This window comes from Dermacentor silvarum, chromosome 10, assembly GCF_013339745.2.
Source record: "Dermacentor silvarum isolate Dsil-2018 chromosome 10, BIME_Dsil_1.4, whole genome shotgun sequence".
Classification (NCBI taxonomy): Eukaryota; Metazoa; Arthropoda; class Arachnida; order Ixodida; family Ixodidae; genus Dermacentor; species Dermacentor silvarum.
The window spans coordinates 68,999,594-69,024,327 of NC_051163.1; the positions used below are offsets into that span (position 1 = coordinate 68,999,594).

The 24,734-nt window shown below is 41.6% G+C and overlaps 2 long non-coding RNA genes across 3 annotated transcripts in view; one reads left to right on the forward strand and one right to left on the reverse strand.

Moving 5' to 3' along the window:
* LOC125940842 (uncharacterized) overlaps positions 1–22,646 on the forward strand; it is a 61,359-nt gene extending 38,713 nt beyond the window's left edge. The window contains exon 3 of one of the 2 annotated variants that reach the window (XR_007464043.1): positions 21,582–22,646. This is a non-coding gene — a long non-coding RNA (uncharacterized LOC125940842). Of the gene's footprint in view, positions 1–20,600 lie in introns of both variants that reach the window. The other variant, XR_007464042.1, reaches the window with a different exon arrangement.
* LOC125940845 (uncharacterized) lies at positions 19,421–20,403 on the reverse strand. The gene is made up of 3 exons (XR_007464046.1): positions 20,278–20,403; positions 20,147–20,239; positions 19,421–19,516 (listed from the first exon to the last, which is right to left on the reverse strand). It is a non-coding gene; the product is annotated as an uncharacterized LOC125940845 (long non-coding RNA).
* Positions 22,647–24,734: the final 2,088 nt, after the last annotated feature.

Below are 24,734 nucleotides of genomic sequence, written 5' to 3' on the forward strand. Positions count from 1 at the left end.
TTGCCCTCCACTCTAATTTTTGTAATTTTAAGGTGCTCATTTAACTCTTCCATGATGTCATATGGTGCCACGGAATAGCAACAGCGCATTAGGGGAAGTTGGTGCACTACAGGCACACCGGGTTAATTCCTCCCGTCTTTCCGAAATTTCTGTGTACTAAAATGCCACCTGCCCAGTATCGTTCTCTTTTTTTGGCACACTACAGCTGCCAAGTCTGCTCAGCCTGTTGGTGTTTCATGGTGTTCCCATAGCCCTCGCAATCAGGCGGCATAGGGTCGGATCTCGAAGGCCATGGCATCACTTTTATAATTATACAACAGCTTCCGGAAGGCGACCGTTGCTCGGCATGCGATGGGTCATTCCCCTGGTTGCAACACCTTGCCCACGGCTTTGCAATACTTAAAATACACTAGAATCTCGTTAAATGGAATGTCAAGGGACTGGATGAATGTGTTGCGATTAACAGGCGTACCGTTTATTGAGAAAGATACGCAAAGGGGCAGCACTATATGTCATCATCATCGGCCTATATTTATATCCACTGCAGGACGAAGGCCTCTCCCTGTGATCTTTAATTACCCCTGTCTTGCGCTAGCTGATTCCAACTTGCGCCTGCAAATTTCTTAACTTCGTCACCCCACCTAGTTTTCTGCCGTCCTCGACTGCGCTTCCCTTCTCTTGGTATTCATTCTGTAACTCTAATGCTCCACCGGTTATCCATCCTACGCATTACACGGCCTGCCCAGCAGAAGCTGTATGACTATATGTCACACACCTTCTTAACTCTGGTAGATATGTTAAGTGGAAGGAAGTGAGTGTAGCAGCTAATTTGGCTCGTGTTTTCGGCGTGGTCGACGGCTGCTGAATTGACTAGACTTCGCTAGTTTCAATTTCGAACTGGTACCGGCGACATCACAGAGCAAGAACACAGTTCTTACTGTACCAGTTGGCAACTGAATAACGTGCTCTGGCAGAGGAGTGTCCATATTATCGAATGGCACGCTGTAAGGTGTCCGAAATTTCGGTTGTCCTTATTTTGGTCGACTATGGGGCGACTGACAGTGCTGTGAGGCATTCCAAGTTAGTACATAATGGACATTAAGTATGTATCAAATTCATGACTTTTTTAAGAAAAGCTTTCTAATTAGAAAAGTGAAGCCAAGAAAAATTATTTCAGATTGTGCCTTTTTCTGAAAAAAATTTAGAGCTTGCTTCTGTGTTTTCATTTACAAAGAGTTGCAAAAATTTTGGTTCCAATTAACGAAAGTTTTTTTTTGCATTGCCCAAATACAAAAACCAATTTAAAGGTGGTTGTTCTGTTTAAGCGAGTTCTGTTTACTGCGATTCTACTGTAGTTGTAAAACGTAATGCCGTAGCTTTTTTCACAGTAGTCGCAATATCATGCGAACTAATTTGCACTTTACAGTTTTAACCAATCATCACACTGGCACTCTCTTTCGTCACGTCCTCTCTAGGAAGTACACAATATCGCAGCATCGAGGCGATGTCGTTGGTGTGCCGCTCAAAAAGCTTTCCCTGGTGCGTTGCAGGGCCCCTTTAAGGTACTAGTCAGTGATAACACGAGAATGCAGTAGGTAATATCTCATGGTCCAATTCGAAAATAATTTTTTGTAGGTGCGTCAGCCAATTATGTTTACTCATTTCTGTGATAGCACAGTGGAGGTGAATGTCTTTCAGTATTGTTGTCCCCCAAGAAGCACATTTTGGGGCACAGGGCATGTGGTACATGGTTTTGTGGGCCGAGCTTGTACTGAATTCTTAGGTGGTCGCTGGCCATACCGAAACAGTAATTATCTTCATTTGCCTGAATTTTCATTGCACAGCAGATTTCTGACAAATTAAGACCTGCCCAACTCTTTTGCTAAACTTCTAATGGTAACAGGTCATTTCTTAACGCCACAACACCCTTGATGCGGTGAGTTTGATACCTCAAAGGGGCGGAATTAAGGATGGAAAACTTGAATACAGACTCATAGTAACATTCTTGACATGCTGGAGCGAAGTTTCAGTTGTGGATAGCATAGCAAACAAATGAGTAATTCAGGAATAAATTTTACCCCAAATGCCATTTTCTTGTCTGCCTCTTAGAACAATCAAGCTCAAGTAGTAGACATCTGTTATATGCCACAGGCAATTTCTAAAATTCTGTTAACTCTAAAAAAAAAGTAACACCTTATATTCACATTGGTCTTTCACCTTTGTCACCGCTCAGTGTGCGAATCATGCTGCAATTGCGTTCTTGCTTGTTCTGTTTTGTGTCATTGCTAAGTGGCTTCTTGTCCTACGTGCATATTTCTTCCGTTACTTCCCTAAGGGCATTTCTTAGTCAACGTTCCTGCATCCAGCAGTGACTGCACAAGCTGTACACATTGCATTTCCTTCCGTCAGTTTCTCTGATAATATCTGTGCACCTTGCTTGCTGTGCTATTGCCGCCAGATGCAGCTCTGTTCAATAGATTTTTCTTTCTTCTACTAAGTGATTGCAAGGTATTGAGTACTTGATGCTTAGATGGAGAGTAGGGGCCATAAATATATCTGGGCATGTGTAAAGGTGCACATTCACTGTGTTGTTTATTCATCATCTGACCTTTGTGCCTGAACAGTGTGCAAAGAGCACAGAGGTCCTGTGTGGTCAAAATTTAGGCACACACCTATACCATGCAATACTGTACATTATTCTGTTCTGCACTGTGTCATAATGCAGCAAGCTGCACAGCCCTGTCTACCTTTTTTGCAGGGTCAAGAGAGACCAGTGCCATATCACTGTTTCTCAATGTGAGAAAGATGAGCTTGCACCAGCTGTGCAACTATACTGTGAAGAGCTGTTTCGACATGACAACACACTTGCGGACAAACACAGGCGCCAAGCTGTACCGTTGTAAGCACTGTCCACAGTGCCTTTGCAGTTGCATCAGTGGAGATTGTGAATTTCAAAAGCAAGATGAACTGCTGGTATATACGTACACACGCAAGGTATTCGGTAATGCAGCATGGAGATTCGTAAAGAGACTTGTTTCTGGAAAGGGCTTGTAACAGAAGCACTATGTTATTTGTTAAAATTTTCAAGTTCATTCACTTTAAAAGAATGGTAATAAGAAAGTGAACTTCAGCTGTATTGGTGAACTAGCTTTCTAGAATACACACGCAATACAGCCCACTCTTTGAGAGGCATCTTATTAAGCCAGATAAAAAAAATAAGAGGCCACCTGAATAATCATGATTCTAAAATATTTGAATTTTCAAGCAAACAAGTGACTTTATTCCACAAGTGGCTAAAGAAGTGTGCTGTATTCTTGGATGACCACTACTGGGATTTACCCTGAGATTTGGCGTGACTAGCATCAGAGGTCTCGATGTCTACGACCTTTGGCATCTTGGCACTGTGGCAGAAATGCTATCATCCGTCGACGTGTATGTGAAATGTCAAAAAAGTGAAAGTATCCCCGGTAATGATCCACCAAAAGTAAAGCCCAAATTTGTCAAGGCGTTGGTGCGCAGACATATGCTGAATATGGCCATTCCGTATCTCTACCATTGTCATGCTGTCGCCACAGATGGGTAAAAGTAAAATAAATTTCTGCGGCGAATTTTCATCCTCTGGCAACATAACAGCGCCGCGATATTGTAGCAATGCCTTTTGCAGTGCCACTTCTCCTTCGTGCTTCGTCAGTGGTTAGAGTGGTGCTCCGCCTGTGTTATTAATGGGATCAGCCGGCCATGAACAGTTGATGATAGGGCGACGCTGCTACAAAAATCGCGGTCAAAACGTCGAGCACACTGTGATATCCGAATGACGGCGAGTTCTTTTAGAGCCTGCTTGCTGGGGTTCGATTGTCCTTTGGTTTTGTTTGGCGTGGGTGGTTCTGGCTCAACTACGCTTCACTAGTTTTCTGTTTCGAGGAGGTGCTGGCAACATTGCTGACGACCATGCCGCGGTGATGCCAGCAACTTATCAAAGCCAAAATATCGCTATTTCCGCTCAACTCAGTGGTCAAAGTGCCATACGGTCGTGCAGGTGGAATCCTAATTATTGAACCTTAAGGTGTCACAAATTTCGGTTGTACTTGTACATTAAGTTTATGGGTCAGTGGTGGGGCTGTGAACCATTCCAAATAATCTAGTATGGCTGAAATATTGGTGTCCAAATAGTCAGTCAGCATCACTTATGAACCAGCCAGTTGCTGAGCAGAGGCTCCAACTTTGTAAGGAAAAGCAGACCATTGAAAAGCGCTTGGTGTCATCTAAAGCTATAATTGAGCATTTCCAGGGGCTCGCCAACACTTACCTGGTTCAGAAGAACATTGATGACATTGAGTCTGACCAGGGGCCGTATTCTGAAATTATCCACTGCAGTGATAGTATCGCCTTGCCGACAATATCACCGTCAGGCGCACGCTGATTGGCTGGTTGAGCAAAATTGGATGATGTCGTGCTCAACCAGCCAATGCTTGCTCACTCCAGTGCTTTGGCAGTGAGTTCCCACGGTCATTGAGTGAGATGCGTTCATGTTCGCTTGTGCGTGCTTGACACCTTGTTTATTAATTTAGTTAGTATGCCTGTGTTTACAAGTTTATACTGCCGATAAAACTACTATCCTTACTTCGTATAGCTGTCCACTAATTTGCCATCGCAATCGATGCTTCACCTTTCGGGCGAAACTTCGACTTTTTTACACGCTCCAAAATTTTGTTGCACTTGGCCTGATGTGTAATTCTTACACTTATTCAAAGGTTAATCTTTCATTTATTTCAATATCAGCAGCTTATTGAATCCTCATGAAATTACATGAGAGTTTATTAATTCTGTTCTGCTTGTATAAGTTCACTCAGGAGGTGAATGTGTAATAAAAGATGTCACTGGAAGTTCAGCACCTCTTTTCATAAACTTACCTAAAGCATCCTTTCATTTACTAGTGTTTTGTGTACCTACTTATGATGGTAGCAATCAGTGTGATACTTTGCCGATCATCTTGGGAATGGCATTCACAGACAGCACTTAAGAGAAGGTTTGTTAATATGGGTTAATATTCAGATACCATAAATTGAATTATCATCTGACAAATCTATATTTATGAATGTTGCATAGCTAAGACATGAAGGCGCATCTCTTGAAGTTGACGACATGCAGTTATGTGTGGGTGTGTTTTCCAAAGCAAGTGTTTTGTAATGACATGTATTTTCAGTTTTCATAAGAAAAGAGAAGAAAAGAAAGCCACAGCAGCTGAAGAAAGAAGTTATCTGCGCTTTTTCTGGCATCTAGTGCTTCTGCTTGTATTAACTGTTTTGGCAAGTGGAAAACACGGCCAACTGGACTCTTCACACAGGTGCAGCCTGCGGTTTTGCAACTTCAAAACACTGTCCGAGCAATCTGGCAACTTCAAAGGCTGCAAGTATGTGCCCACCAAGCCTCCACAGCTGTGTGCACAGCTTCAGTCAAGGTGACAGCCGAGACATCAGAAGCCACAGCCAGAGTTGCCACAGCTGCCTACCAGGAGTGGCGTGTGATATCAGTGCATGTGCTCAAAGCTTAAATTTAGAACCGAGCCCTGAATGATAATCCGTCTTCAATGGGTATTTTTCCTGTAGAATAGAATTAATGTTAAAGTAACATAGGCTTTAATACTATGGTGCTGATTCTCACGTGTAGGTGAACATAAATCACTCTGCTTTTCAATACAGAGCTTTCTCTCTCTCCCTTCCTCTCTGGTGTCTCTATGTGACTCTACATTTGTTTTGTCATTATACAGCCTTATTGGGCAATGACCTGAGGTGTATGTGTACCTTGTACATTTTGTTAATGTGTGATGGGTGTAGCCAGGCTTGCAGTGTGACCATATACTCAAGTTGTGCCTTCTGTATCGCTGTACCTTCAGTTCTCATGCAATAGCACATAACTAACACATATTATGTGCGCCATCTTTAGCTGTGAAACAAATGCGTGACAGCTTGCATGGTGCAGTAAAAGCTCTGCTTACTCTGTATTTTCTTCCTGTCTTCTTTACTTTGCATGATCATCATCAGCCTATATTTATGTCCGCTGCAGGACGAAGGCCTCTCCCTGCGATATTTTGTGCACATTTTTATTTTATTTATTTATTCAATACTGCAAACCTTGTACAGGTGCAAGCAGGGTGAGTAAAAAGGTAAACAAGGAAAATACAACAGAGTTAATAACATTTCAAAAACATCAAATTGAGGCAAAAGGCCTCAAAGGAATGAGAAGAATCGTTCCAATCAGTTACAGTGCGAGGAAGAAATGAAAACTTGAATAAATCTGTTCGTGCAAAATAGGGTGTCAGGGAAGTAGGATGATGGTGGCGAGTATGCCTTGATATAGATGATAGATAGGGTGATGGATTGATTGCTAGGTGCCGATTCCACAGCAAGAAAAGAAATTGTAAACCTAAAGCTTTCCTTCTTTGTTCGAGACATTGAATGCCATTAGCCTGCATTATTTCAGAGGGTGAGTCATACGGGGAAAATTTTTCATTGAGCCATTGTCATTTTTGCTCAGTCATGGTCATGACTATGACTTCTACCATCATCCTTTAGTGTTTCCTTGACTTAGTACATACGTCAGAACCCATTTCAGTGGCTTTTGAGTGTTAATCTTGCTTTGCTGAGTCATTGACGTTTTTTTGAGTCATGCTCATGACTATGATTTCTACCATAGTCCTTTAGTGATTCCTTCACTTAGTGCCCACGTCAGAACCCATTCCGGTGGTTTTTGTGTGTTACTCTTTTTCCCTGAGTCATTGTCATTTTTTCTGAGTCATGCTCATGACTATGACTTCTACCAGCATCCTTTAGTATTTCCTTCACTTAGTACCCACGTCGGAACCCATTTCAGTGGTTTTTGAGTGGTAATGTTTTTCGCTGGGTCATTGTCATGACCTACATGACACGCATGTCATGACATTTAATTTATGTTTGTCATATACTCTTGTCATCATATGCCAATTTTGGCACATACCAAGTTAATGAAACGACCATCAGAGCACAAAGTCGTAGGCGGCTAGATAGATACAGTCAAAGTAGCAAGTGTTCGCCAAGAAATGCTTCGTATTTAATACTGAAACGCAATGAGAGGGCTTGGCAACCTATTCAATCAGAGTGACAAACCTGAATGAACTTTTGTTAAACAACTGCTCAGTCTGTTCCAAAGCTTTCCTTGTACCCCACGTGGTGTTAAACATGGCGTTTCCAAATCTACTAGTCTGTATGGATCAATGTTTTCCGGCATTTCTGCATCTAATGACAATTTTGAAAATTCAGGATTTCTATCCTTTCGAAGGAGTGTTTTTTTTTTTTCATCACTCCTTGTTCTGCTGCAAATCAGAAATCAGAAAATGTTTCAAAAAATTATACGAATCATTTTGCACATGCAGGGTGAAATTCATTTTTGCCTGTTAAGCCAGTTCATTGTAAGGGTTGATGACTTGCGTTAACTAGCAAAGAGTTCATAATAGCTGACAAGATGAGAGGAACATCGAGACACATTCTCGGAGCACATTCACGCCTTTCCATCCAGTAGCGCACCCAGGATCTCTGCCAGGGGGGGTTGACAGTTTGCCAATACCATCGAAACAGCGGTAATTTCAATTTCTTCACGGGAAATTGTCAAAAAATGTGCTTTTTACGAGTGTGCAGACGATTGCGCATCTTACATCTTAGTTGCAGTACTCAAATGCACAAGGAAAGAAAAGTGGTTAAACAAAATGGGGGGTTAAGTTGGCCTCAGGGGGGAGGTTACAACCCCCCCCCCCCCCCCCCCCCCGGTCGTTGCGCCACTGTTTCCATCGTAGCATATTTACATTTTGCACAAGGAATGCAATGCTTAATACATGTAGATTTGTTTATTTTTTAATTATTCTTGTGAAACTGCACGAGAGGTTCTGCACAGGGCAGTGGCGCACCGACGGGGGGGGATTCGGGGGTCGGAACCCCCCCCTGAGGCCGACTTAACCCCCCCTTTTGTTTAACCTCTTTTCTTTCCTTACGCATTTGAGTACTGCAACTAAGATGTAAGACGCGCAATCGTCTGCACACTCGCAAAAAGGCATTTTTTGAGTGTTAATCTTTTTTGCTGAGTCATTGTCATTTTTGTCGAGTCATGCTCATGACTATGACTTCTACCAGCATCCTTTAGTATTTCCTTCACTCAGTAAGATTGGACGTGGTTTTATCCATAATATACCTTGTCAGTTAATCCTAACTTATTCTTTTTTAGACGCTAGAAAACGTATCACCATTTGCAAAATTCGATCAGTGAGAGGAATTTGTGTTTGAGCAAAGTAGTCAGTCGGAAGAAATATGTGTTTGAATATACCAGCAGTCTTGTTCAAGTTCTCATCCTCAGATTTGCACATAAGAGGTGTCCTATCACCAGCTGATGAATAAGCTTCTATGTATATGTTTGGATGCACTGAGGATCACATTACGTTATTCTCTAACCATGAAAAATACTCCCCATGTGGTCTTGTAATGCATACAGAGCACCTTTTGACAAGCACTGTGTGGCTCTTTCATACAAATACAGGAAGCTTTTGTATAGGCAGTATCTGGAGCTGTATGTAATCTGTGCATTCCGACATGGCAAGCTGTTGCTCAGAAGATTTTTACTGATAAAAAAGTCACGGAAATCATAATTGTTCTGTGACTGTAGAAGAGCCTTTACCAGTACTTGCCAATCAAACTTTTGATGTGCTGAATGGGTGCTGGCAGGAGTATTGGGACACATGGTGTTTGGAAAAGCTGCCAATGTTATTAAGACTGAGGGCAAATGGAAATCTGTGTTATAACAACGATGCTCTTAGATTGAAAAACAATATATAATTCAGTCTTAAGAAGAAGCTTGACATGAGTTCATAAATAATTCGTAATGGATTAATGAGATTCAAATATACTGTGGTGTGTAGCATCATGCCCCCAGCCTAAATATTTTTGTTGATATAAAGGGCAAATGTTTGTGTTGTTACTGTTTGTGCTGGCATTGAAAGTGATCTTTGTGCTGTTACAGATGTGTCCATGCTTCCTATAAAACCTCCAAGAAGTTGTCCGCTTCAGGATTTGCCAGGAAATCAGCCCACTATATTCATCACACAGTTCGATATAGGATTGAATGCGTTTGCTCATTTTTGTTAACGATGCAGCAGACCCACTTTCCCTCAGCTTGCGTATTATGCCACCGCCCTGCTCTCTGTCTCTGCTGCTAATCCTCTCGACAACATGCCTTTGGCAATGCTTCTCCCCTCCGTTTCTTTTCCAGGCTGCTAACACAAATACAGCGCACTACATGCCGTTGAAATTGAATATTGCACATCCATCTTGAGAAGTGATTCTTATGCAGCCGAAGAGGGCTGCATAGCAGACGACAAGAAATGAACGAACCTGCTTGTTGGTCTGATTTCAAAAATGTGATTTGCATTGCTCGATTGTTGGATAAGTCTTGCAAGCTTAAATTATTTTCTTTTATTTGACACTGACTCGTCTCAAACGGTTGTCATGCTATGCAGTTGTTGCGGTGCGCTGTGTTGTTTCTGCCGTGGTTTGAGTCTTAAGCTTGCACACGTCGGTTTTCCTATTTTCTCAAACTCAAAGGCGATTTCTCGTTGCGCATGTAATGGCATTGGGTTAAGCTTGTTCGATGTTGAATTAGAGAAGTCATGAACAGTTTCGTTCTCAGATGACGGTGTAGGTGTAAATTTAAAAAAAATACCTCAGTGTCACATATGATCGAAGGGTTGCTTAGTGAGTGAAAAAAGAACATTCCTAGGAGCTGCTCCTATGCTCCTAAAAACAAAGCTGGAAAATGGAATGTAGATTAAGGTTTAGTTTTTGATTGTAGTGCATTTGTAGTCCCACTTCTTTTGTCTTTTGACTTCTCTTCGCTGTGACATTAACCATCCAAACATTACATTTTTCAAATAATCATTGTGTCATTATATATGCATGATATACGCATGCACAAAATCTAGAAAAAGCCTAGATATCCCTGATGGCTCATTTGCTACTACTATTGTGAAAAGGCTGTGGGGTGGAGATAGTAAGAGTTTCATGTGAATATTTAGTGTGGATTTTGAGCGAGAACATATATCCAGAATCATCATGACAAGCAAATGTTCACATGTAAGCATCTGCAGTGCAAGTTAAAGGAGAAGAAAAAGATTTATGGACACTGATGTGTGGCAGGTGACATACAGTGCAAGTGTCTGTAGTTGGAGGTCAAACAGAAGGGGTGAAGGTGACAATGGTGGTTGGTAACACAGCTGCGAAAGAAACGCACCAAATCTAGCAGCCGTTGTGGATCAGCGGCAAGTGTTGCCCTCTGTTGCCTGTAAGCGCATGGTCTTCGTTCACGCACGGGGCACGGGGAGGAGGAGACATGACAGAAGTGGGGGGGGGGGGTGCGTTCTGCTTCCGCGGCTGCTGCTCGTGGAGCTATCTTGAAAGTGATCTGCGATGCGGTTGAAGTGTGTGCCCGCGGCGGCCTCATCTTGAAAGCGATCTGCGATGGGCCAAAGTGCATTTGCTGAGTGCCGGTAGCTTCGTATGCACTGTGCGTTCGACATTTAGTTCGCGTTGAAGCGAGAGCCAGCGCGAAGGTCAATTTGCTCGCTGCCGCCGGCGCGCTTTCTCACTCCAGTGTTTTGACGAGCTCCTGCGGTCATCGAGCGAGATGTGTTCATGTTTACCTGTGCGCGCGTGACCCTGTGCTTGTTTAGTTAGTAAGCGAATATTTACAACTTGATACGGCCGATAAAACTTCTATCCTTACTTCGTATAGCTGTCTCCTAGTTTGCTATCATAATCGATGCTTTGCTTTTCAGGCGAAACTGCGACTTATGCTTTCATGTGTTTCTCATTTTCTGTGAGATTAAATTTCTTTCATTCATATTCACATTTCATTTCGAAATATCCGTATGTTGAAATATCATTTGATGGTTTTGTTGGGCCAAATTGTGATGCAAAAAAAAATTCCGTTTTAGTTTAATGGGTGAGTGTGCAATGCAGTGTTTAAATACATAGAGTAATTTTAGTATTTAAGCATAATATCCAAATTTCATCACAAATTCAACCTATTGACAGCAGAAATTTGTACGTATAGAGCAATAGGAACTTGTGTTACACTCGTACTGCACTGTTGCCAAGACCTTTGCCAAGACGTGTAAGCACTAGCCAAGGTGTTATCATGTATCTTGCCTACAAGTGTGGCAAGCTTTTTGATTGCCAGGTTCATCCTCATTTGCATTGCTTTCTTGTGCGCTGTGCGACTTCGCAGGTTCCTTGCCGTCGGGGTCCCTCGAGCAGTACGAGTCGCTGGTGTCCGTACACAGCCGGCTGCATTCCTGCCGGCTGTGCCGTTACAAGTCCAACAAGAAGTGCGACATGATAAAACACCTGCGCACACACTCAGGCGAGCGCCCCTACCAGTGCCACCTGTGCCCAAGAGCATTCATTCAGAGTTCCCACCTGAAACAGCATCTACGCAACCACGCAGGAAAATGACCCTTTTCATGTGTGCCCTGTGGCGTGTAATTTTTGCAGAAGGGGAAACTCTTGATCCACATGGCCTGTCACGCAGGGATTCAGCCCAAAAGGTCAGGGCCTTGTAGTTTTTCAATCGATTAGCATATTTTGTGTAGTTCAAGCACTTTCCACACATACTAGGCAGTGAGCAGTGGCTCACTGCCTAGTATGTATGTATGTATGTATGTATGTATGTATGTATGTATCAATGCATGTAAGTATTTATTTTGTATGTTTGTATTTAACCTTTTTCCCACCTACCTGGGTCACTGGGTAGTCCGTGGGCGAAGGGGTAGTGCATCGGGCTGTTGGGTTGAGAGAACAGGGTTCGAAAGGTTTTCTGTTAGAATGGCTAATGGCACATTCACTATATGCGAATTGTCGGAACCAAGCAAAATAGTCTTGCTCTTTTTATCTAGCTTCACACTTGTATGGAAGGAATGAGCAAAAGCTGCAGAAGAAAGGATGGCACACTTTACAACAGGGTCATCACTGTCATGTCCAGTTTATACACATGTCCTTTGTACAAATAAAAGTGTAATGTATCAGATGTTTCGCCTACATTGTTTTGTGCTTGATGTTATAAGTACCTGGTGCAGAGATTTGGATATTGAGTGTGAAGCATTACAACAAACTTGTTGTACTCAGTGCACGCATAACAGCACCTGCATGTTAAGTGCTATGGAAATACTTATTCAGCTGCTGTATGTTGAGTACGATTTATTTCTAGAAGCTACTGGGTGGCATTGCAGTGTGTGTGCAAGCAAAATTGAACTTGTTTATACTGCCAGTGCTTGTAATTCCTTCTCAAGAATATACTAGGTAGCAGTGTTGTTCTTAAAGGGACACTAAAGCAAAACAATAAATCAACTTAGACTAATTAAGTATTCCTTGAAAACTCTGCTGTTGTTAATTAAACTGCAATAGGTCAATTTTTAGAAGAGAAAATGAAGCTCAAAGTTGAATTTGAATTTTGCACGGAAACCACAACGTCAGCTCTTCAGTGTAACGTCACGACTTCTAAATTAATTTTTAGTATTTGGGCCACGTTGGCTCTGTAAAAGTTCACCAAATTTGCCATACTCACTCTTGGGCTCCTTTAGAACACAATGCAGTCAATCTTTACTGCTAAAGAATTAACTGGGACCTCGAAAACACTGTCAAAATCCTTGACGTCATGGTGAGCTGGTGCGGGAAATTCATGGTGGCATCGCCACTCGCCTTCTGTGTTTTTCGCTTCTTTCTGGCTTACCAAGCGGCTTCTCGCGGTAAGAGTGGTGTTTTCGGTATTGTGGAATGGTAATCTACTGATACAGAAGTAATTTTTGCCTTTAGTGTCCCTTTAATGACCTTGCATGGCTGATGTGGCTTATATGTAGACTCGAACCTCGGTATAATAAAAGGAGATGAAACAAAATAATGGTGATAATAAGTAAATGAAATGCTCCTTAAAAGGATCATAGATCTTATATTTATTACCTTAATTTAACGAAGTCAAATTTGTAACGAAGTCCTGCCAGTGGATGTAACGAACTTGTTCCTGATCGTTGCATGTCTAGTACATCGCTTTTCACGGTGTTCGAGAATTGTTCGGCGCAGCAGTTAAAAATTGTCATGTCTCTGCATTGAATATGTCATCGAGAAACACTGGTCTTCTCAAAGCCGCGTGTGAGCAGTGGCTTACTGCCTTCCTCCTTTCTCACTGCCTTTGCAGATTTCTCTCTCACTTCGGTGCTCCGTGCAGGCTGGCACAGCTAGGTGTGGCTTGAGCGTGGCCTCCGAGATTGCACTGGCACAATCTTCAAGGCCACACCTAGCTTCACAGCGCGAGAAGTAACAGTAGGGACATACGTACAATGGTGAGCTGCTCTTGTGAGTGGCAGAGCTTAAGACCAGTGCATCAGCTTCTCTCTCAATGCGGCGTGCGGCAAGTGCTGGTGCAGCTAGGTCCCAGCATGATAGGTCACAGAGATTGAATCCGTGCCGGTGCAATCTTGGAGACCATGAGCTGGCCAGACCAAGCTTGTGCAGCAAGGTTCATTGGCCTCCTTGTTCACACAGCAGAGTGCCATGAGGCCGGCGATCAGCCTGGTCAAGGTGCATAGTTGGCGCGCTGTGTGGTGCGCCACATGCTGCTTGACCACGACAGGCACAGGAATGGAAGTGCTGCGCCAATTGCGCCATCTTGCGCCAGACAACCGAGCTGCGCCAACTTGCGCCGAAACACCAACTTCGAATGAAGTCGCTAAATTTTGCAGGATGTTCGTGTTGAGTGGCATGTGTTGGTTGGCATTTAGCCCTAGAAGCCAAGCTAAAGCGATCTGTTTCTTTCAGCATTGGTGTCTTTGGAGTGAGGTTATATTTGGTGGCGCATTGTAACTTGGCTGCGTTATCCTTTGTGCTATAAAATGCATTACGAATATTTTATAAAAGTTTTACGCATTTGCATAATATGCGTAAGATTACTTGACTCTTCTTGTGGGGCAGCCGTGGAAGAAAGCCACGCTCACAGCTGAATGAGTAGGTTGTACGGTCTGTCGTTAGGCAATTTAAGGCTTGCTTGTAGGCCCTGTTGGGAAAGCTGCATCGCTTAATGGTGAACACATGCGTGTAACGTTAAAATATATTTTGCACGTGCACGTGAAAGCTCTTGAGCAGAAATATTCAATGGCAAGCGTAATCATCACTCAAATTTGCACTCCGGCAACTCTATATTCTGCACAACCACACTATACAAGATCAGATTTCTGCGGCCGCAAAACGCAAACCAAGAATGTAAAGTTTCGGTTTTAGTCTACCGTAGTACCGTAGTCTACCGGTTGTAAAGGGTCGAAGAATACGCGAACGACATAAATTGCATTCGCGGCAATGGTGTTTACAACACGACTTGCCCAAATCAAGCCCGAAAATTTTAACAATCCATTGTTTGGGCATTTAAAATATCTGTCGCCATTTTACATTGACTTTATGGGGCAGCCCTCATAATCAAGCTTGTGCAAAGTATTGGTTGATGTCGTTGATTGGAGAGCCACTGAACACTTTTTGGCCTTTATTCTTTTCGTGACTGTCAAAGCTTTTGTGTTTTTTTTTTCTCACCAAGTTATGTGGACTACTGGCAAACAGTTCCACGACCAACAAAATATATGTATAGAAACTTTATTAGACTGGAACAGATTTTAGGGAGGGGTCTGAACAACAAAGTAACTTCGCATTTATTCTTTTGGTACTCTGCTATGCCAACTGAATGCTACCAAGAATGAAAAAAATAACTGAGGGCATTACGCGAACGGCGTTCACTGTATGTTGATGGATGTTGTTCGTGGTTGTGCAAGTGTGTGCGCGCTTTCACTCGCACATACGGCGCGCGGTGACGATTCTATCGCCCTTGGACTCATGCTCCACGTCTCATGCTCCTCCTCCTCATCGCCATCGTTGATCTCCTCTCCCATCGGTGGGCGCACCTCGTTGAGAAGCGTGCTCGCTACGGCCCTTGTCGGCGAGATTTTCCCACGGAAGCCGCATTATAACCGGTATTTCGTCTCACGCGGCTGCACTGTAAGCGGTATGCGTATACATGGAGTGCTATGAGAAAATTAACGGGAGTCTGAAAAGACCGTGCTATATTTGGTCCTGCACTATAAGCGGTTACGTTATAAGTGGTCTCTACTTAGTGGTTTCCGAGGAACGCAAATGGGTTTCCTTTGTAGAGTGTATGACATTTTTTTTCCTTTAGTGAACTTTCCTCCACTTTGTGGACTTCCACAGAACTGATTCGACGTAATACTGTTCTGCAAAGTCAAATAAAAAAACATCATTGCTTGATTTGTCTGTATTTCACTCATGTTTAGCCGTACCCATCATGCTCCAAACCTGCTCCAATGTGCCAAATTTGCTGCTCCCAGAGCTGCGCCAGAACTCCGTTGGCCACTTCCATCCCTGCAGACATTTTCAAGCGAAGCTTGTATTGCCTCACAAGTGTGGGCGGGGGTGGTAGTGATGTCGCACTAAAGCCATATCGAAAACCTGTCGAAAACTCATGTCTTGTTCACTTGGTATTTACCAAAATTGGCATGGAAGGGTCTGAATGTATGAATAACATGACTGTTAGTTCATGTTATGCTCAAACATGCTCGTCAGTTCAAACATGCTTGTCAGTTGCGTCACGATTAACGATAATAAAATGACGTGTGGCGCATACCCGCATTGGATATGTAGGTATAAGCCAGGGACAAGGCAGAAAAAAGAAAGAAAACAATGAAAGAGAGAGAGAAAGAAAGAAATCATGTGTGGCTCATACCGGGGCTGAAAATTTCAGCTCCGCTGGTTTACCATCTGTACGGGGTGCATGGGCGGTTAAATTTTTCAAGCGAAGCTTGTGTTTCCTCACATGTGTCGGCGGTGGTGATGGTGGTGTCATGCTAAAGCCCGGCTGCTCCCAGAGTAGACAGGTGCAGGAAAAGGTGCGCCGGATCACATGGCATGCGTGACCAATCAGGATCGTATGGTGTGTTGTGGGGAGGGAAAGGAAAAGAAAGGGGTTGGCACGCACTCCGCCATGCTTCCCTTGCCTCAGATCAGTTTTGGCGACCGGATGGGAAGGCCGCATGAGGTGCGCTCCGCCGAGGAGCAGGCTGCGTTTGAGCAACGGCACCGTGAACTCGCTTGCGAAAGGGCTTGTAGTCGACGTGCTGATTCTAGCGTGAGGGCTTCCGAAGCCCAGGCGAAACGTCATCGGAGAGCCGCGGACCTCAAGTTGTGGGAGCGCGATTTTGAGGCCAAACGTCAGTGAGCCCCGAACCTGAGTTTAGGGCAAACAAAGTAAAACGCCTATGGACAGCGTTGTCTTGGCACAAGCATTGTTTACCTCCATTTTCTCAACAGGGGAAGAGCTGGTGATTTTTTATTGTTTGCGACTCAGCATGCAAGCTGTCCTCTTCCAACCTGTCGTCGTTTTGCCAGTGCCACGACAAAATGAATGAACCAAGCAAAAGCAAAAAGCGTTACATTGAAACTGAAGGCAGCTGTGATAAAGGTTGTCGCGTCAGGTGCTTAGAAATCATGTGTTGCAAATACCAAAGGTTCTTCTATTCTATTATTAAAATTTCATCGCACACATGGCCTTGTAGCGATTCTGCATGCCATGCATGTTTGAAGGTATGAACCCCATTGGGCAGGTATTGCAGTAAAATGCAATAATGAATATAACAAAGTAATTTTGGCTCACCCTTCAAGTTGGTTGTAACGAGTTTCGAGCGCATTATCCTGAAGACGTGATGAGACAGTTTGCATAAGTCATTGCCTAACAGCCTTCCGTCGTTTGTTTACAGCATAACATGTGCAGAGAAATTATAACCAGAATATTTGGAAGCACTTCTTATTGTATGGCTTGCCTTTCATCAAGAGTAATTCATATGTTTGTTAAAAGGGTAATTATCTGTTTATTTCAAGATCAGCAACTTGAAATCCATATTTGAGCAGTTTCTGAAATCCATTCTTGTGTAAATGCATCAATCAAATTTGAATTTGATAAAGCGTTTTGGCACCTGCTACTTGTTATAATGAACATTGTGATAACTAGGCAATTGCCCTTTGCATGGCACTCACTGACAGCACTTAAGGGAAGTTTTGTGAATGCAGGTGAATATCTGTGCCCCAGATGACACACGAGCATTCTACGGATGTCTTATAGATATCCCTATTTCGATATTGGGAACATCCTAAGGTTGTACCAGAATGATCTTAAAATTCCCTTGTGGAACACCAAAAAAATCTCTTCTGGATTCTTCAGCTGGGCCTTCTTTTTGGATGTTGTTTGGACATTAGTAGGACATTGAATCTTAACATAGGACTTTCTGCCATATTCACAAGCCAATCTTATATTTATAACTTAAGTCACGGATTGACACTTAACGTGATTCGAGAACCAACCTTACACTTATCACCATCATAAGTATGATTTGGTTTAGGTAGCTTCTGACCTGCCTTTGTCTGGACGTTATTAATCAATTGTTTGTTGGTGCTACCTTGTGGCTTTTCACGCTTGTAATGCGTCATGCAGAGTCGATGTGAAAGTTCACGTGTTTTATTGCAATTGTCTGTAATACAGGATGGCAAATAATTAGTAACTACAGCAAAAGATAACGAAGCTATCTCTATTTAATTTAATATAAGAATTTAATATAAGAACAGCTGCCCTATGTCTGCTGCGAGTACTTGCAGTGGACATTCACAGTGCTTGTGGCCGACACTGAACACTACACATTGCATCTATATCACACCTCTGCAATGCGTAACATTGTATAAAGTCGAGGGTTCGACGGAAGCCCGTCTGGTCGGGATGAAAAGAGAAGCAATAAAACGAGACACCGACCAAAAGAAAAGCTAAAAAAATTAAATTGAATTTAAAAAATGTATTCAATTTAATTTTTTTTAGCTTTTCTTTTGGTCGGTGTCTCGTTTTATTGCTTCACGTAACATTGTATAAGTGCATTATATTCAATCAAATTAAGTTTTTAAAGTCAACACTCTCAGAAAATATGCAATCTATGGTTCATGGACGAGCTTGACACATTATACCTTTGGGTTATAATTTGAACATAATCTGAAATGTCATTCTCTTTCTCTGAGACTGAAATGCCAAACCTTTAGTAGGCCCTATATTATTGTGTGAGCCGAGAAAAGGCCCTGGTGTGATGTCCTTTGGACATCTATGGTAGCATAACCTAAAATGTTAAGTAAATTTAAAGAGATGCTTGTTTGGAAAGCAGACACATAGTCATCTGGCTCGCCGTCTCCTGATGCACATTTGCAGAAAATACTTTGCACGCTGATTTCACATCCCAGTCATGTCCGTGATGGTGAGCTTTTTAAAAAGGACCTTGCTGACTAGGACGTTGCTTGGATGTCCACCGAACATGTTCATTGAGACGAGGGACGTGTCGATCTTTTTGGGATCATCCATGGGAATCTTTGTGTCATCTGGGCAGGTACCATACTATAATTGGTGAGAGTATTGATCATCTGGACAAACACCTTCACAAAACAAAAAAAAAAACATGTGGGCATGTTTTCTAGGAACAACTGTGTTATAATGGCACCTATATTCAATTTTCACAAAAGAGAAACAAAAGTCACTGCAGCCGTAGAAAAATATTTTCTGTGTTTTGCATGGCACCTAAGGTACCTGCTGGTGGCAGTGTTGTCTTCATGCAATGTCTTCGTGCAGGTGCAGCCAGTGCTTCTGCAGCTTCCATGCCTTTGTGAAGTATCTGGCAACTTCAAAGAGTGCAAGTGCATGCCCACCAAGCCTACACAGCTGGATGCATGTGTTAAGTGAAGCTGACAGCCAAGGCCACAGCCGAAGTGGCAGCCAGAGTTGCAACAGCTAGCAGGGCACATGCTGCCTTAAAACATGATTTCTTGCTCCACACTTGAAGCAGTGGTCACCACCACAGTCCCATCTTTCAGTGTTGTCAACATTGTAGCAGTTGGATTGTGCATTCTTAACGAGATAATGCCAGTGAGTCTCAGCATTGTACGCTATTTACTCTTTGAAACAAATTCTTAAATCAATGTTATTCTGTGAGATTGATATTGGTACATTTTCTTCAAGAAAATATATGGCCCAGATTCGAGTTAACATATTACAGAAGGATTTAATGGTGGGCGAGTTAGAACCTACCTATTCTTGGGCAGCGCATATAAAACCAAAAAAGAATACAGCACAAGAATGTTTCGTTTCTATGCGAGCTGCCCAAGGATGGTCAACATATTAAGTGTGGGAACTTAAGCAAGTTTATTGTTCATAATGCCCTTTCTGAATTCCATTTTCCCTTCTCTTGTTGTGCTACGTTTTATTTATTTATTGATACATATGCTGTGGGCTATGGCAGGATTGCGGAAAATGTCCCATGTATCGCGTGTCTTGTGCTCTGTGCTTATTCTTGCCACAAGCCCTGTGTCTGGCCCTTATACAGGGTGTCCCAGCTATCACTCAGCATGATTTTAAAAAAGAGGAACGGCGTTATGCAAAGCAAACCTAGTGCGTATTGTTTCCAGTGCAGTGGAGTAGCCGACAGTAATATTTTCATTACTGAGAGTTAATTAGTTATAATTAATTATCTAACTCGAGAAGTACTGTCCTAATTATCAAAGTGTCAATGAGAAAATTGTCGAGCAACATGACAAACTCCTGATACAGCTTTCTGTTGCTTAATACATGGTACATAAATGTGTTTTTCCGAGTGTGAAAGGAGCCCGCGAATACACACAGAATTGCCACGCGACTGGCCGCTCGAGGCGCTTTGCGTGTATTCGCGGGCATCTTTCATGCTCGGAAAAACACATTTATGTAGCACGTATTGAGCAACAGAAAGCTGTATCGGGAGTTTTTCATGTTGCTCTACAATTTTCCCATTGACACTTTGATAATTAGGACAGTACTTCTCAAGTTAGATAATTAAATACAGTTAATTAAATCTCAGAAACGAAAAAAATACTGGCGGCTACTCCACTGCACTGGAAACAATACGCACTAGGTTTGCTTCACGTAATGCCGTTCCTCTTCTTTAAATCGTGCTGCGTGATAGCTGGGACACCCTGTATATGGGCCATTTATTACTAAGGGTGACACTTGATATGAGTGCATCTACTCTCAGCTTAAATTTTGAATCAAGCCTTCAACACTAATCCTTGTTTTAAGGGTATTAGCCTAACGTGCCTTGTAAACCTCTTTTTCCTGTTGAGTACAATGAATGTTAAAGTTATATATGCTTTAATACAATCGACATGTTTCTCCTAAGTTACCCTATATTTGCATTGTCTTTCTACAGCCTTATAAAGACTGTGACCTGAGGTATATTGTGTACCTGGTGAATGTTGTCAGCACGTAATGAATGTAGCTGGCCATATGACATAATGAGCTTCTGTTGACTTACCTTCTTTTTTTCTGGGCTGCAAAAGCCTATCGCTATAGTTGTTCTTGCAGGGAAGTTTTGCAGTTGTCTCCTGGAACAATTCTTTTGCTGGTGGCTCCTTTGCAGCAAATAGCAGGTGGTGTATGGATGCTTTGCTCTTTTAAACATTGGCCCTCTTTCTAGTCTCATATGTGTTTAGCAGAAGCTGAAATCTGAAGCCAAAATTAGGGTGACTACATCAAATACTAACCTTCCTGAAGTGAAACATATGCAAGAAACACTGAAATATGTGTGTTCTTTCTAATTGCAGTAGTCGTACTTTAAAGTGCACTTTTTTCTTTAATTAGTTAACATAAGGTTACCTGGAATAGTGGTTATTTAGGAATAATAAAATGGTAGCGACATCAGGGTGATCGATGCTAGATATGGACTAATAAGTGTTTTTTTTTTTGTTTCAGTGTCCTTTAACATTGCAGTTATCAATACGTGGTTATGCTGGCATGTTAGCAATGCATGGTTTTACTCTTGTTTTCTGGAACTTTATGGTGTTCAGAGAAATTGATACAATTAGCCCAGAGAATTGAAGCTGCTGCCCAAAGATTAGACGTTTCTGAATCCAAGGAAAGACTACATGTTGTCTGGTTTCATGTATAGCACCTTTTTGCATTGTACATTATGTCTGAGTTGTGAACTTGGTTCTTTGAACTGCATTTGCTTTCACTTTGCACATTACTGGTATTCATTGTCAATACTGCTTTACTGCACAGCATACCTACCGTTGCTATTCTTTTTTACTTATTGAGAAGGCAGTATTGTTCACATTATTTTAGCAAACAAGTTTCTTGTACTGTTGATGTATTAAAGTGCCATGAATGTATGGTTCTTATGCTGTGTTTGTAGCAACCATTATATGCTTCATTGGAGACTATGTTGTACAATCTTGAAGCAGTACTAAAAATAGGTCTTTCGAATTTATTTTTACCCCGTACACTGACTGTGCTGTCTTTAAGTGCATTTCAGCGAGTTTCAGCTGTCTGTTATGAGTAGCTGTCTCTGGCAGTCGAACTACAAGTGTCCACGTGCGCTGATCCCTCTGCATTCAGTAATTACCATCCAGGTAGCAGCCGATGAAGGATCGAGGTGGGAGATATGCATATTTTCTGGCAGGTTGTCGAGGGACGACGAGTGCATGTGCATTCTAAATAAAGATTGTGTTATGATGCTCCATTAACTGAGGTCATCTCCAAGAAAGTCATGTTGACATTTGATGAAGCCGGTATATCTGCTGCACAATTTATTGAGAACATTTTACTGCCTATGAACAATTCTTTAAATGTACTAAATTTAAGTGCAGTTATTTTTGTATTTTTTTACATGCACATTGCTTACTTTAGGCAGCTTGTGATCATACTATAATCACAAGGTAAAAAAAGCTTTCTTAAAAATGTCACTATGCTGCTGTCAGTCATTTACGAAAAAGAAAAAAAAAATCTGCTAAAGTGGGAGCACAACTGGTATGAGGAGTGTAACCAGATGATTCGTTTCTCAGACAAAACAATTGCATATTAGTTGCCCGATTTCTTCAAAAAGCCCAATTCACAGGACATTTTGTCTTAAGAAATTGTTAAAAATGTGGTCTTGACTGAATAAAAAATAAAATTTTTACGTTATAACTTTCAAACAACTTTTTATACACCTCTGCACTAAAGGTGTAAGTTGGTTCAAATATTAAGTGATTAAAGTCACAATTTGGTTGTCAGCATTCACTTCTCCCTGACCGCATAAACGGGCAGTGACGTTTGAGTTTCACTTCTTGTTTTTAAGAAGTGTTACAGATTCACATGGATGCTGTAGTCCAGGTCACAAAAAATATTTCCTACCGATACGACTTTTAACTGCACGTTTATGTGTGCAATCATGGATTCAAATATCTTTCAAATCAACAAGCTAAAAATACATTCAGATACATTCATTCACCTTTGTCTTTTCTTTGCAACATATTTACACCTGTGGGAAAAGCCGTGCTTGATATGCATGCAAATGTTTTTATTTTTAAGCCTCACTGTGAAACCACACAAAAGGTTTTGGAAACTGATCTCACATACCAAGAGTTGCACTCGGATCGAAATTGGTTTTATCCATGATTCAGCTTGTCCCGTGGAGACCAGCCTATTGTCTCTAATAAAATATATTGCATATGTATACTTGCTGTTGTGCCGCAGTCTGTGGGAAGGCATTTGTGCTGCACTAACTTGTTGCAAACTTGCTGAAGTTGTCATCCTAAAATTAGAGCATGTTATGCTGAAGAAATACTCTCACATGTACTGATAGATCTTTTGGGCACAAATGCAAAAAAAAAGCAAAATTTGTGCAAGGTCACGAAAACTATGCGCACTGGTAGTAATATTACTAAAAGTTTGCTTTTTTGAAGTGCGCAATGCATTGGACCACATCAGGTGACCCACTGGTCGCTTGCGGAAACGCAGCTCAATGCATCGTCAAAAACGCTTTACAGCAAAGAGTATTCAAGCCTCTAGCACTGCTGCATGTACACTGGATTGTACTGTCGGGCGCGAACCAATTAAGCGTGCTGTGGTAGTGTTGGAATTAATGTGAGCTGGAGTGCGTGGCCAGGAACTTTGTGCTGTTCAAACATATACATTTAATCACTTCTTAGGCTACAAGTATATTGACTGGTATTTTCGACCTAGTGATGGCAACACTTCTATAAGTTTGGACATATTGTGGATCACATTGTTATTCTCTAACCAAAAGAAAAGAACGTCTGATGGGGTCTTGTTATGTGTGCAGAACATGCATCACAAGTTTTTTTACTAGTGAGAAAGCCAAGGAAGTCCTGATTGAATTTAATAGCAGTGACATTGATGAGCATTTATGTGTTGGCTGCAAGCTCAGCGACAGCGGTTTATTCTTTTTCTGGTGACTATTTTTTTCCTTCATGTGGATATGCTGATGTCAAGTTCAGTGACTGTATAAGAACGTTCCTGAGTACTGACGAATCAGACTTTTGATGGGCTGTATGAACGTTGGAAGCAGCATTGAGAGACACTTGTGTTCGGAGAACGAGTCATTGTGATCAAGACTGTAGGCAGATAAAATTTTTTTTTTTCAAATCAGTGATGCTCTTACATTTAAAAAAAAAGGAAAGCCTTATGGAGTAGTCTTTGAATAAGTTAGATGAATAATTAGTCGTAATACAACTTGGGATTGTAATTTATTGTAAAGTGTAGCGCCATGTCCCTAATCTAACTGTTTTTCTCAATACAAAGGGTTAAAGTTTGTGTGTTTAGTTGCTGTTTGTGCTTGCTTTGATGGTGATCTCTGTTCTGTTACAGATATATCCATACCTCCTATAGAGCATCCAAGATATTGTGGTTTTGGTCTTTGCCTGGAAACCACCTCGCCAGCTTCTCGGAAAACATCCAGTTGTTTGCTTTGTTACTTGACAGAGCAGTTTGATATAGGATTGATTTACCATTGTGATAGTGACATGACGGTTTACTTATTACCACCAATGCTTTTCTCTTGTCTTGACCAAGTGCAATGGCTAGTCTTCTTGCTGCCCTGTCATTCTACAGAAATATGAAAAAAAAAAGTAAAGGGTTTTATCGTAATCATCAGGGTAAAAAAATACAGACTGCAATTTACTAGCAAACAGCGTAGTTCAGTCAAAGTAACATATAACGTAGAATTTTGCTCATCTTCAGAGATCTTTTTGATCGTGTATGCGTGTGTAGTAGTGTCTGTGGCAGTAAGACTAATTGGCAAATTAGTTGCCTTCACCAATCTGCAGTTGCATTTTCCTTTCACTTTCTTTCAACACAATCGCAAAGTAAGCTTGAAGTGCATAGAGAAACAAGTGTTTCTTTAGTGAACAGCAATGTGGCAGTATTCTTTTCAACTACCAGATTTGGTGCCATTCCAACTTCTATAAATGCTGTGTTTATTCTTTTTATTAATTTAGGTAATATTATAATTATAATAAAAATAAATTGATATAATTTTTATAATTTTCATATTTAATTTCGTATGCTTCATGGGTTGATCCTTTTGTTGTGCTGCATTGCATAAGTAGTTAAACTTTTGTACTATAACGAAGTCGATAAAATTGGCAATTTGCTTCAATATATCGAAATTTTCTTATATGCACATAAGTAGTCAACGATAGATTTTTCCTACTCGAAGGGGCCGCAAAAGTTTCCTGAATTGTCGGGCAATCGAAAAAAGCATATTTTAATAAGAAAAAATT